The sequence below is a fragment of the Carassius carassius genome, chromosome 23 (assembly GCF_963082965.1).
Source record: "Carassius carassius chromosome 23, fCarCar2.1, whole genome shotgun sequence".
NCBI lineage: Eukaryota > Metazoa > Chordata > Actinopteri > Cypriniformes > Cyprinidae > Carassius > Carassius carassius.
In genome coordinates, this window is record NC_081777.1 from 16,591,324 (window position 1) to 16,605,452 (window position 14,129).

A 14,129-nucleotide genomic window follows, 5' to 3' on the forward strand; every position below is an offset into this window, starting at 1 on the left:
ATTTAATACACAAGTTTCACAATTTGGGTTGAACTACTGAAATAAATGAACTTTTCCATGACATTCTAATTTATTGAGATGTACCTGTAGTTCTCCAAATGAAAATTTGTTGTAATGTATTCACCATCAGGCCATCTAAGACGTAGATGAGATTCTTTGCAGAAAATGGGTGCCATAAGATTGAGCTAATAAACAGCTAATAAAAACATCACAATAATCCACAAGTAATCCACATAAAACAATGTGTAAACATGTTTAAAACATTTGTACTTGTAAACAGTTTTTCATCAGTTTTTTTTTCCTGATTCAGACAAGACAACTTTTTTGAAGAAGTATTATAGATAGAGGACTCATTTTAGCCAGAATTTCAATGGTTTTAAGATACAAATTTCTTCTGAATGGCCTAATCATTAATAAACTTTCAGCAAATTTCCTTTTTTGGGTGAACTACTCCTTTAAATGCATAATATAAGATATTGCCCTTGTGCATTTGAACATACTTGCTGTATATAATTTACAATTACAATTACTTACAAACTTTTAAAAAGCAACGATTGGCTTTGAAGAAATTTACATTTCTCCTTAACTCACAGTGAGTGATGTTCCATTTTTCAGCTACATTCATTTAGTTTATTGGTATATTTTAACCATTCTTGGCCTTTAAAAACTTTGGTGTTCTATTTCAGTGTATATGCAGTACTGTATATTTGAGTTCAGTATAAGTTTAGATTTTAATACTGGAATTTAACAAGAACTAGTGTCACAATTCACTTGTGAAGAGCATGGAATGAGGGAACGAAGAGTTCTTCAACATCACAGTCTTTTAATAATCTAATCACAACGGGAACGTAGGAGACACAGAAACACATGGAAGGATGTTCAAAACTGACAAAACATAAAATAAATGGACTAGGGCTTTTAAACTCAGGATAATAAGGGAGGAACGAGACACACCTGGGATCAAATTAACAATCAACATGAGGAAGAAACTGGGTCACAGGGAGCAAAAACACACACAGACGGGTTCATAATCCTGACAACTAGAAGTATTTGATTAGAAAAATGTTTGTAGCATGGTAACATACAGGAGCTGATATATGATTTCACAGTCTGACATATTCATTTTTAATTGCATTTAGAGACCTGGAGAAACAGAGACAGAGGTGAAACTTGTCATTTGTTTTCAATGCTTATTCAAGGCTTTGTGGTTTTAAACATTGTCCTGACAGGTATACATTTTCTTGTTTGTTTGTTTGTTTTTCTGTGTGTGTGTAGTAAGCATTTGAAAATTGCATGATATAAAATATAGTTGTGGTAGTGTATTCATTGGTTCCACTTTATATTAGGTGACCTTAAATACTATATACTTACATCAAAAAATAAGTATAATGTACTTATTGTGTTCATATTGTGCAAGGTGGGATATGGGTAAGGATAGGGACAGGTTTGGTGGTGTGGGTAGGTTTTATCATGGGTTTAGGTATAAGGGATTGGTCAACAGTTTAATTATCTAAATGTAATTACTGAAATTAATTACAGATGTAATTAAATGCAGTTTTTTTAATGTACAATGTAAAAGCATGTATGTATGCAATAAGTGCATTGTATCAAATATCAATTTAAATGTAAGTAGTTAAGGACACCTAATATAAAGAGGGACCTATTCATTTACTCTTATCCAATCATAATGCAGCCTTTGTTTTAAAGATCCTCTAACAAACTGCCATTTGTTGTTTCCATGTGCCAGTGTTTGCATACAATCTTCACCCCCCCACTACCACCAGTTTGCTGACCGTGTGTAGGCTCCTCGTCCCTGCTGTCTTCCTCCTGAGAAATCTGATGTTTGAGCTAAAATCTGTCAAGCCCAAACATGATTGTTAAATAACAAGCACATTTTTGGGACATAAATCACCCTGGACAAGTAGCCAGTACTGCAATATGATGATTTGTATGCTATTGATAATAATGTTAGATTCTCAGTCTGGTTCATCTATATTCTCAATCTTCATTAAAAGTGACTCATTTGTTGTTGTTTTTTTGTTGTTGTTTTTTTTTTTTTTGCTTTAAAAATATTTTTTTTATTAGCAGCTGTAGAGGAAATATGCCTGGAGGATGAACAATAACTCTTTTACCTTTGATGTCTGACTCATGATGGTTTCATGATAGTGACGCGTGTCCTGAAGCCTCATCAGTGTCGCCCTGAAAACACACAAGGAACACCCGGGAATCTCATCACGAGCTGATCGGTCGCGGCCGGCAGCAATCAAGCATAGACAGTAAAAGAAATGGACACAGCGACCCCATTGGATTCAACGGAGACAAGTGAAGTCAATTAGAAGCACGCACTTCCTGGGGGTCGAGTGTACTGCGCAGACTCAAACTGAGCTTGATGACGTAGCTATCACGTGAGCAACCTGTCTGACAATTGTAAGTCTTCTAATCGCTTTGCCAAGAGAAAATCTGAATCACCCACCGAATCTTGCAGAGAAGGCGAGCGTGAACAGGAGCACATTTTGGTAAGTATTCTGATTAATTATCTCCCTTGGCTTTATGCCTCCACATCCCCCCAATAGCCTCATAGACTGTAAAAGATTGCCTGCGAGCTTCTCCTCCTGTCCATACCATAGACAGTAAAAGAAATGGACACAGCGACCCCATTGGATTCAACAGAGACAATTAAGTTAATTAGAAACACGCACTTCCTGGAGGTCAAGCATACTGTGCAGACTCAAACTGAGCTTGATGACGAAGATGTCACGTGAGCAACCTGTCTGACAATTGTATGTCTTCTAATCGCTGTGCCAAGAGAAATTTGAATCACTCACCGAATCTTGCAGACGTTTTTGAACAATTTTGTCCCGTTGCTTTTATGGACTCTCTATGGGCTTCTCCCTTGACTTCATGCCTCCACGTTTTCTCTACTGTGTGATAGAGTCGCAGGTTATGACGTAATCGTTAGCCTATTTTTACTCAGATGTAAAGTTATTCGCTGTCAAAGTGACGCAAAAATGAATGGGAGTCAATGGAATTTAGAATTCAGCATTCGGCAAAGGTGACCACATTAGCATACTGCTGTTACCAGCCTACAGAAAATGCCTCAAACAGGAAAAAACGGTTACTAAAACAGTTTACAAATGGAGTGAAGAGGCCATCTCCACACTGCAGGACTGCTTTGAATCAACAAATTGGCAGATGTTTCAAGATGCAGCAGGAGACAACATACAGTGTAGTAAGTTTGTGTGGGCAAGGAAGAGGACAAAGGGGTTGGCTGGACTGCTGACGTATTTATTAAACAGAAAATAACTCAAACTTTGCAAACACCAAATGGTGACTTCTATTCTGACACGTTGTCACAGCACTTTCGATTTACTCCTTCCGGTTTCCGTTTCCGGCTTCGCGTCAGCAGTCCGTCTCTCTCTCACTTGCTTCCATCTCCCCTGGCGTTTTATACTCTCCCCACGCCAATTACTGGAACAAGAAACAGGTGATGATAATTTCTGCCCAAACCACTCACTTACCGCTCGTCTCCTGATTCTCTCTCCCGCTGCAGACTTCGCTAAACCACGCCCCCCCTGCCACATACCTTCCGGCCTGCAGCCCCCCCCCAGTTCTGGAGAGGAAGTCGGCCACCGCCATCTGAACACCCGGCCTGTGGACCACCTTGAACTTAAAAGGCTGAAGAGCTAGATACCAACGAGTGATCCGCGCGTTGGTATCCTTCATGCGGTGGAGCCACTGCAGCGGAGCGTGGTCCGAACAGAGGGTGAATTCCCGTCCCAGGAGATAATAGCGGCCCACCTGATGGCAAGGCACTCTTTCTCTATGGTGCTGTACTTAGCCTCTCTCTTTGAGAGCTTCCGGCTAATGTACAGCACTGGCCGTTCCTCCCCCTCTATCTCCTGGGACAGGACTGCCCCCAGCCCCCTGTCCGAAGTGTCTGTCTGCAACAGAAAATCAGGAGAGTGTAACAACGGCCCGCCACATAGAGCCGCCTTGACCTGGGTAAAGGCCTGCTGACACGGCTCCGTCCACTGGACCGTATCTGGCCCCTCCTTTTTAATAAGGTCAGTCAAAGGGCTGGTGAGGTCCGAATAATTAGGAACAAACCGTCTATAATATCCCGCCAGCCCCAAGAACTGCCTTACCTCCTTTTTGGTCGCAATAGCGGCTGTCTTATCAATTTGGGGACGCACGTCCATGCCCCAAGTGGAAGCCCAGATACCTTATCTCCACACGCCCAATCGCACACTTCTTTGGGTTGGCCGTGAGCCCTGCTCCCCTCAGCGACCTCAGGACAGCCCTCAGATGCTGCATATGCCGCTGCCAATCATTACTGAATATAATGATATCATCCAGGTAGTCAGCCGCATATGCAGCATGGGGCCGCAGAATCTTATCCATGAGGCGCTGAAAGGTAGTAGGTGCCCCGAACAAGCCAAACGGAAGGGTAACAAATTGGTGTAAACCAAACGGAGTTGTGAAAGCTGTTTTTTCTTTGGATAAGGGAGACAAGGGGATCTGCCAATAGCCCTTTGTTAAGTCCAATGTCGAATAAAAGCGAGCCGTGCCTAGCCGATCAAGCAACTCGTCAACCCGCGGCATTGGATACGCGTCGAATTTCCACACAGCATTCACCTTGCGATAATCCACACAGAACCGGACGGAGCCGTCCGTTTTCGGAACTAAAACTATCGGGCTCGCCCAGTTACTGTTGGATTCTTCTATTACCCCCATGTCAAGCATAGCACCTAATTCAGCCTGAACTACTTTTTTCTTGTGCTCAGGTAAGCGATACGGCCGGCTGCGAACTACCACGCCCGGCTCGGTCTCGATATGGTGCTGAATCAGGTTAGTACGGCCCGGTAGGGGCGAGAAAACGTCGGCAAACTCTGCCTGTAATTTCGTTAAATCAGTGAGTTGGGACGGCGAGAGGTGATCTCCACCTGGAGCCAGGGCGAGGGATTGTGGTTTGATATTCGCCTCTGGACCGAGATCATCCTCCCCCCCAATCACCGTTGCCAATATCACTGATTCTGCCTCATTCCATTTTTTAAGGAGGTTGAGGTGGTAAATTTGACGGGCCCCGTTCCTATCGGACCGTATTACCTCATAATCGAGATCTCCGACTTGTCGTGCGACCTCCCTGCCACTTAGCCATTAATTTAGAGCTGGACGTTGGGAGTAATACAAATACTTACTCTCCCAGTGCAAATTTGCGTAACCTAGTTCCCCTGTTATACAGCTGGCTCTGGCGGTCCTGGGCTTGTAACAAATTCTCCATTGATAGCCGCCCCAATGTGTGGAGTTTTGTTCTCAAGTTCAGCACGTATTGAATTTAGTTTTTGCCCTGAGAGGGTCCCTCCTCCCAAGTTTCTCTCAGTACGTCGAGCACCCCCCGGGGCTGGCGCCCATAGAGAAGCTCGAAGGGGGAAAACCCCGTGGAGGCTTGTGGGACCTCTCGCACAGCGAATAACAAGGGCTCTAGCCACCTATCCCAATTTTTGGCGTCTTCTTGAACGAACTTACGGATCATGGATTTAAGAGTGCGATTAAATCGTTCGACCAAGCCGTCGGTTTGTGGGTGATAGATGCTAGTTCGAATCGATTTAATGCCCAACAACCCGTACAGTTCGCGTAGCGTATGTGACATAAACGCCGTGCCTTGATCGGTGAGGATTTCTTTTGGAACCCCCACCCAGGAGATAAGACGAAACAGGGCATACACTTTTAGCGGAAGTGTTGCGGAGGGCCACCGCTTCAGGATATCGTGTTGCATAATCAACTATGACTAATGCAAAGTGATGTCCTCGTGCCGACCGCTCTAATGGCCCGATGAGGTCCATTCCAATTCTTTCGAAGGGGACCTGCATTAAGGGAAGAGGGCGCAAAGGCACCTTTGGGGCGGCCGGTGGGTTCACCAACTGACATTCCGGACAAGACGTGCACCACCTGCGCACGTTGTCAGGAATGCCCGGCCAAAAGAAACGGGTCATGAGACGATTTAGTGTTGCGGCCTGTCCCAAATGGCCCGCCATAGGATTAGAATGAGCCGCATAGAAATGCATTTCCCTGCGGCCCTTTGGAATTAACAACTGGGTTGTATTCACTTTTGTCCGAGCGTCTTGGGTCACTTGATACAACCGGTCTTTTAAAATGGCAAAATATGGATAGGAGAGCGGGAGGGCAGGTTGGAGTGACTGGCCATCGATGGCACGGACCTGTTTTAGTGTCTCATCCTGAGACTGCTCCAGAGGAAAGTTATCACGCTCCGAGAGAATCAGTGTCTCGATTTCGTTCGGTTCCCCTGAAGCAGAACCCAGCGGTCCTGGCTCAGTTTCCCCCACCTGTACCCGCGCGGTCTCCTGGAGCCTTCACTCAGAGACCATAGTAAGAACAGCCCTTCAGCGTCTCTACTTCCTGTGGAAACTGAAGAGGTTTGGCATCTCTTCTAACATCATGTCAAACTTCTACCACTGCACTATTGAGAGCATTCTGACCAGCTCCATCACTGTATGGTACGGCAACTGCTCTTCTTTGGACCGCAAAGCTCTTCAGCGAGTAGTGAGAACAGCAGAGCTCATCATTGGACATAAACTCCCAGCCTTACAGGACATCTATCAGACTCTCTGCTTGAGAAAGGCTCGCAGCATCATCAAGGACCGCACTCACCCTGCTCATCACCTGTTTGCCACACTGCCATCTGGCAGACGCATCCGATCCATCCGATCACGCACAACCAGACTGAAGAACAGCTTCTATCTTCAAGCCATCAGACTACTTAACAATCAGCTGTCCTCCATCAAAAAAAAAAAAAAAAAAAAAAAAAAAAACGGAATACATGCTGCTCTTATGTTTACTTTCATTGTACTTGCACTGCCTCTTTTTTTAATATTCCTTCATGTTACTCTGCGACACTCTATAATGACTTTTGGACATTGTTCTACTCAGGAATACATCTAAATGTGTGCTGCTTTTAAGTGTATTTATTGCATCTCTACTGCCACTTTAATTTTCCTCCATGTAGCTCTACGTCACTCTACAATGACATTTTAGACACCGTTCTACCCCAGTAATCATAACATTACCACAGGCTTGTCTGAAGTTTAAAATCACTGGTTACCCGTAAGCCAATCACATAACATTTGGTTATGACGTGTGTTATTTGCCGCCTCGAGCTTCCACTGTAAACACAGGAATGCTGTGAAAACAAAACCATCGAGTGAAATAATGTAGTGAACATGGCAGTTCATAATCACAATTATCACCTTGCCGGACTTTGGCTTCCCGAGTTTCTTGCTAACGATCTGTAACAGTTGATAAATTTAACTTTTCCCAAAACCTGTTGGTACTCGGGAGTAGGGCCACAAATTCACCTCCATTTAAAATGTGAAACAAACACTTTTCTTGTTCGGGCTTCATTTGGCAAATGCCAGGAATATTCTTCGCAACAGAGCGAATAGCATCCCGTGTCTCCATGTCCGCTGTCGTTTTCGATTTCCCTAACCTAAACTACAATCCTAAATTCGGTGCTTAGCGTCTATGTCATGGCTCTCAGCCTGCCCTCTGTTTGTTGATTGACTGGCTGTTTTGGAACCGGAGGGAAACTGGGAGATAGGTCGCTATCTCAGACTGAGTATAGAAGCGAACTGAAATATTATTCAGGCTAATAAGCCGCTGCCACCTACACACAAGTGAGTGTTCACTCAAGAAGACTGGACGCATATTTTATCTTTTGGTTGTTCCTTGCAATAAGCCCGTGACTGATCAGCACCCCACGCATGGACACACCACACTTGGGACACCGCAACTACCAGCACATCAGCCAACGAACACTCCTGCACTTCCATTTCACGAGTTGTAAACAATAAAACCACCCTCCAGGGCCTTTATGGTATTCCTCACTGTCGTGTGATTCTTCACCCATTACTAATATATATATATATATATATATATATTAGTAATGGGTGAAGAATGATGTGTGTGTGTGTGTGTGTGTGTGTGTGTGTGTGTGTGTGTGTATGTGCAGGTGCATTTCGATAAATTAGAATGTTGTGGAAAAGTTCATTTATTTCAGTAGTTCAACTCAAATTGTGAAACTTGTGTTTTAAATAAATTCAGTGCACATTGAAGTAGTTTAAGTCTCTGGTTCTTTTATTTATGGTGATTTTGGCTCACATTTAACAAAAACCCACAAATTCTCAATAAATTAGAATATGGTGACATGCCAATCAACTCAAAACACCTGCAAAGGTTTACTGAGCCTTCAAAATGGTTTCTCAGTTTGGTTCACTAGGCTTCACAATTATGGAGAAGACTGCTGATCTGACAGTTGTCCACGAGACAATCATTGACACCCTTCACAAGGAGCCACAAACATTCATTGCCAAAGAAGCTGGCTGTTCACAGAATGCTGTATCCAAGAATGTTAACAGAAAGTTGAGTGGAAGAAAAAATTGTGGAAGAAAAAGATGCACAACCAACCGAGAGATGCACAGCCTTATGAAGATTGTCAAGCAAAATCGATTCAAGAATTTGAATGAACTTCACAAGGAATGATCTGAGGCTGGGGTCAAGGCATCAATGGTCAAATCAAATGTTGACCAATGGTCCAAAGTCCTCTTTTCAGATGAGAGCAAGTTTTGTATTTCATTTGGAAACCAGGGTCCTAGAGTCTGGAGGAAGGGTCAAGAAGCTTATAGTCCAAGTTGCTTGAAGTCCAGTGTTAAGTTTCCACAGTCTGTGATGATTTGGGGTGCAATGTCATCTGCTGGTGTTGGTCCATTGTGTTTTTTGAAAACCAGTCACTGCACCAGTTTACCAAGAAATTTTGGAACACTTCATGCTTCCTTCTGCTGACCAGCTTTTAGAAGATGCTGATTTCATTTTCCAGCAGGATTTGGCACCTGCCCACACTGGCAAAAGCACCAAAAGTTGGTTAAATTACCCTGGTGTTGACCAGCAAACTCACCAGACCTGAAGCCCATAGAGAATCTATGGGGTATTGTCAAGAGGAAAATGAGAAACAAGAGACCAAAAAATGTAGATGAGCTGAAGGCCACTGTCAAAGAAACCTGGGCTTGCATACCACCTCAGCAGTGCCACAAACTGATCACCTCCATGCCATGCCGAATTGAGGCAGTAATTAAAGCAACAGACCCTACCAAGTATTGAGTACATGTACAATAAATGAACATACTTTCCAGAAGGCCAACAATTCACTAAAAATGTATTTATTTTATTTTATTTTTTTATTTTTTTATTGGTCTTATGAAGTATTCTAATTTGTTGAGAATTGGTGGGTTTTTCTTAAATGTGAGCCAAAATCATCAATTAAAAGAACTAAAGACTTAAACTTCAGTCTGTGTGCATTGACTTAATTTAATACACGAGTTTCACAATTTGAGTTGAATTATGGAAATAAATGATATTTTCCACGACATTATAATTTATTGAGATGCACTTATACATAGTGCTGTCAAACAATTAATTGTGATTAATCACATACAAAATAATAAATTAATTAAAATAAAATAAATTTCAAAATAAATAAATTATTGTTTAAATAGTTGTTACATCATGATTAATCGTTTGACAGCACTAATATATATATATATATATATATATATATATATATATATATATATATATATATATATATATATATATATATATATATACACATCTCTGATGAATGTTCCTAAGTTTGGCACTGTAAAAAAACCTGTGGACAGCATACGAAAAATGGAGGTATTTAACCATAAAATAGATGGATCTTGACAATATCATGGTGCTATACTTTCTCTGAGAAAAGATCTTTAAAATTGACCTTTGAATAGGAATATGTTCCAGACCAATCAATGTACATTTCTGGCTGGCTGATTATTCTTTCTGCCCTATATGTTTTTTTACTTGATAATTATGATTCATATTCAGACTTCATCTACACAAAACACCTAAGCCATATGACGATGAATGTACATGGCATACATAAAATATTTTATTTAGACAAAATATAATTTGCTTCAAAGCAGAAGGTAAGCATATGGAAAGGCAGAAGTCATGGTCATGTAGCCAGTTCATTGGGTGATTTATGATTTGGAGTGAAATATGCATGCACTGTTTGTTGCCTAACTAACCCCCGAGTACAGAAAGACTGTGTAAGGCATATTAAATGATGAAACTTTATTTTAAAATTCTACATTTATTAACACGTTAACACACTTTGACTGACCAACATTTTGTAAAAAATAAATAAATCAAAAATAATAATTGTATATTTCGCTGCGAATTTTTGCATTCCGTTGTGATGTGTTACAGTTCTCAGTCGATATTAAATATTTAATATTCCTTCACTCTACACTTGTCAATGCACTAAATCACAGTTTTTATATTTATTTATTTATTTATTACATACAAACAAAAGGCTAAAGTTCAGACTGGCCAGCTGAGACATTATCTAATTTCGAAAATGAATGACAGGTTTGCTAAATTGGCAAGCTTTTTGAAATGACTTGTCCAGAAAGACAAAGCTGTACAAAAAAGATATTGGAAAGCATTGCAAATCTGAATGACAGCAGGAACATTCTGGAAAATTACTGCTTTCCTCATGTGTCCCAAATTTTTATTTTATTTATTATTGTTTTTATTTTTTTTATGAAAAGACAGAATGCAGAAGAAAACATATATTCTTAGATGTTATATAGAGATGTTATCTTTTTATTTTCTGCAATCAGAGGTGATGATCATAGGTGAGAATTTGGGAGAAAGGTTGGTAAATTTTGACTTAAGTATTTCATTTACTCTGTAAAATAACGCCTGTGAGAAAAAGCATATGACTATTTTTTTTCCTCTAATGGGTATTTATGAAAGACTTACTTTAGGGGATATATCACGTCACATTCACTTTTGTTTCACCAGTGGGTTGAAGAATCGGCCATCTGAAGAAATGACGTGCTGTCAGATTTCACTACGGTGGCTCATGAATTTTGCTCCAGGACACTTGTTTCTCCACATCCACTCCTAAAGGAGGGAAATTACTTCAATCAATCATGTCAGAGGCCCGACTGAGACTAGACTTCATTAGGTCAGCAGCTTGGACACCAATCATACTTATTTTTTTATTTCCATTAGCTTCTTTTTTGGCTTTTAACCTCATTCAGACCTGTAAACCGCACAGCTCCTGATGCATTGCAGCAATAGTCCCACTGGTCATTAAAGTGGAAATGAACAAGAGGCCTTGTGTGTCAGTCAATATGGATTTCTTCATGGAAGCTTATGTTAGGCAATGCAGATGTAAGAGAATGCCAACATGTAGCCACCCAATTGGCTATTACACTCACAAAATTATCAATTCACATTTAAGTATAGCATACACCCAAAAAACTGTAATACACACCCTATGAGAAAATCTCCAATGAGCCAGCTATTACCACAGTGACGATGTGTTTCATCAATATTTTTAGTCTGCGTCCCACCTCTCTTCATCTCTCTCTTTTGCTCTGTGTATCTGTGTTTCTCTCTCCATTCTGTTCTCTCTGCTGGTGCCATCATGAGTTCTGGCCTGGGTGTGTTTTTGCTGCTCTCCTTCCCGACAGCTTGACAGCGGGAAACTGACCGTCATTTTCCCCCTCAGCAAACAATTTCCCAGCCCATACCAAGCCCTGCCAGCTAAACCCTATGGGTGCTCTCATCTTTACCTTTAGAGACCACATATAACCGCATTTTTCAGTCATGTGTTGGAATTTTACTGATAAAAACAGGATGTTTGGGGAGGGACACACACACACACACACACACACACACACATATATATATATATATATATATATATATATATATATATATATATATATATATATATACACAGTTGCAATCAAAATTACTCAACTCCTCAGAGACTGCAGTACTTTACAAATACAAGCTTTTCTGAAGATCCAGGATAAAATAAAAATGGCGTCTATAACAGTGCACTGGCATATTAAAAGTGATATTGTCAATATATTATGTGATATTTTTGAATTATGAGATTTTTAATAATACTGCTATGCCATAATTATTCAACCCCTATTCAACATTGCTGTTTTTAAACCACTTATTTGCATGGTGGGGAATAAAACAAAACACAATTAAGCCTTTAGAAACTGTATTAAAAACAGAATTAGCTTCAGCTGTTACACATACCTAGTTAGCCCATGCATGTGTTGAAGTTGAGTAGCAAAAATGTCAACAGAGATCTCACAAAAGCTAAAGTGAATAAATATTGTATTCGTCACGGTTCATGAATGCACCGTCTCCTGCTCGTCTCATGTTACGTCATGTTGATTGTTTCATGTGGGTGTTGCCGCTGATCAGCAGCTCATTCCACCAGCCTACTTAATGCCCTGTCTTTCGTCTCTTGTTTGTCAGATCGTTATTTGAGGTTCTGCGTGGTTCATGTCTGTTTGTCCTCCAGTTCTACTGCTTCGTGTCTTGTTCCTGTTCGGTCAACCTAGGATTACTGAAGACATCACCCTCATCACATCAGGCAACCACTCTGAAACCATCTCCTTCCACATCCTTGACTCTCCCCTAGCACCCATAGTCCTCGGTCACCCCTGGCTCCTCCTACACAACCCCAAGATAGACTGGCAATCCAATTCTATTCTGGCTTGGAATAACAAGTGTCATGAGTCTTGTCTAGTGTCTCCCTGTCCGTCTGTTTCTATGTCTGTGTTTCAGGGGGAGGCAGTGGATTTGTTTTGTGCCCGCAGAGTACCTCCACCTGAAGGAAGTGTTCAGTAAGTCTCGTGCTGCTTTTCTTCCTCCGCATCGTCCCTATGACTGTGCCATAGATTTACTGTCAGGTAAGTCTCCACCTAAAGGCAAATTATATTCACTTTCTGTTCCTGAAAGGGAGGCTATGGAGAAATATATTTCTGATTCTCTAGCTTCGAAGTTCATCCGCCCTTCCTCTTCTCCTGCGGGGGCGGGGTTCTTTTTTTGTGGGGAAGAAAGACGGATCGCTGAGACCTTGCATTGATTACCGGGGACTGAACAACATCACGGTAAAGAATACTTATCCTTTGCCGTTAATGTCTTCAGCCTTCGAGAGGTTGCAGGGAGCGTCGATTTTCACAAAATTGGACTTACGTAATGCTTATCATTTGGTCCGCATCAGGGAGGGGGATGAATGGAAGACCGCTTTTAACACCCCCAGGGGGCACTTTGAATACTTGGTCATGCCCTTTGGGCTCTCCAACTCCCCAGTGGTCTTCCAGGCATTCGTCAACGACGTGCTGTGAGATATGATTGATCAATTCATATATGTCTACCTGGATGACATATAGATTTTTTCCTCTTCTCTCCAGGAACACGTGCAGCACGTTCGGCGAGTGCTTCAGAGATTGCTAGAGAATGGGCTTTTTGTCAAGGCGGAGAAATGGGAGTTTCATGCACAGTCGGTTCTGTATCTTGGGTATATCGTGTCGACTGAGGGAATACGCATGGATCCCGAGAAAGTTAAGGCTGTGGTAGAGTGGCAAAGTCCAGATTCCCATAAGGCCCTACAGAGGTCTCTGGGGTTCGCCAACTTCTACCGACGTTTTATTCGCAACTTCAGCCAACTAGCCGCACCTCTGACCACCTTGACCTCCCCCAAAACTATGTTCAGGTGGTCAGACACAGCCGAGGCTTTTCTCTTATCGATTATTCCCTGCCGGACGAAATTATGATATTGGTAACCGAGAATTTTTGGCAGTCAAGATGGCATTGGAGGAATGGTGCCACTGGTTAGAAGGGTCGGGGGTTCCTTTTATAGTATGGACTGACCACAAGAATTTATAATATATTAGTACTGCCAAAAGGTTGAACTCCAGGCAGGCTCGGTGGGCACTTTTTTTCAGACGTTTTGACTTTACTCTCTCGTATCGCCCGGGTTCCAAAAATATTAAACCTGATTCCTTGTCACGTATTTTTGACCGTTCCGAACGCCCGTCCACTCCCGAGTGCATTTTTCCTGAGACATTAGTGGTCTCCACACTCACATGGGAGATCGAATCGAAGGTCAAGACAGCCTTAGAAGGGGTAACGCCTCCGCCCGGGTGCCCACCGAATCGGTTATTTGTGCCGGAGGGATTACGGTCCAACGTCAT